Genomic DNA, 1,523 nt, shown 5'->3' on the forward strand with positions numbered 1-1,523 from the left:
CCATGTGGGTCAGCTCCAGAGAGGGGACTGAACTCATGTTGCAGTGGCTTTAGCTTCTCAGTGCTGCAGGCTAAAGCACCAGCTGCGCCACCAAGGAGGGCCCGAGGGTAGTTTATCTTAATGATTGGCGGAAACACTTCATGTTTTACAGTATTATCTTTTTATTCTTTATGCTGAAAATATATCCGGCAATTTCCAAGTTGTATTTGGTTTTGTTTCAGATGTCCTGCCCAAATTAAGTTTAAGATTTTTATGAATTTTATTTTCTTTGTTTTGTATCATATCAGAAGTGACTTTTACATCTAAATGCTGTATAAATATTTGTCAGCAATATTTTTCTAGTGCCTTTACATTTCTTTTTAAGTCAAATATTGAATATACAAGGGATATATTTTTATATATGTTCTAACTTTTACAACAGTTGTTAAAAATTTCCACAGTGCCATAAGCTGTCCCAACTCTGATCCATTTGATTACATATATAGTATTTGTGATGTTATACACACACACACACACACACACATACACACACGTATTTTATCGTCATTGTCAGCAAGAAGGCAGAAGAAGAGCATCCCCCAGTTAGTTCCCCCCTTCAACAGCATGGCCTTGGTCCTGTCACTGGCAAAAACTGCCTGGGGCCCAGCAGGAATCATGCCTGCCTGTGACCTTGTTAACAGGCCTGCCAACCTTGGTCTTTGCTATAGATGCTAAAGAGACTGGTGATCCAACTCCAGCTACTCTTAGTTGCCAATTCTGCCCACCCAGGGATGAGGCGGCAAAAGACAAACCCATCCATGACCCTGAAACAGGTATTTCAGCCTTGATCAAAGTATAGACACTGAAATGGCCTTGCGACTTGACTCCAGCACCTTGTAGTTGTTGGCTAGAAACATCCCTACTCATTGAAGGATCTCATAGACACATTTTTTTCTGTTCCCCAATGGCAGGTCTGTTGACCTCAGTCTGACTACAGAATGTTCCCCAAGCCAGCTCCTACTCCTTGAAGTCATGGGCTAGGAACCCTTCTTCCTCCCCAGGGACCGAAGACATAGTCTCAGAGATAGAGTTGCCAGACTTGGTCTGACTGTAGGGCTTAAGGAGGCTCTAATACTAAGCAAAATCTAGTCTCTCAGTCTCAGTCCAAGAACGGCCCTGTCTATGTAGGGAGCTGGAGAGAAGCATGCCTCTCCATGCCTCCAAAGGAAAAGAAGAGAAACCAGAACCAAACCCACAAATCTGTCTAAGCACCTGGCCCAGACAAACATGTTGGTAGGCAGCTTCCCAGGGGTCGTCTCAGCACAACAGAGCTCTTCTGTCACCACTTCCAGAATCATTATGGTATCCCCAAGACAGAGTCTCACCCTGCTAACAAAGCCCCAAGGGAGAGTGCACCGTGTTCCTGAGAACACATTAGGAAACTGGGTTGAAGAAAGCTTCACCCCCTTACCTCATCCTCAGGTCTAAGGCAAGCCTGGAAATTAGATTTCTGCCCAAAGGTCCTCCTTGGGGCTGACACCTGG

The sequence above is a fragment of the Condylura cristata genome, unplaced genomic scaffold (assembly GCF_000260355.1).
Source record: "Condylura cristata isolate star-nosed mole 26May11 unplaced genomic scaffold, ConCri1.0 scaffold00017, whole genome shotgun sequence".
NCBI classification, from domain to species: Eukaryota; Metazoa; Chordata; class Mammalia; order Eulipotyphla; family Talpidae; genus Condylura; species Condylura cristata.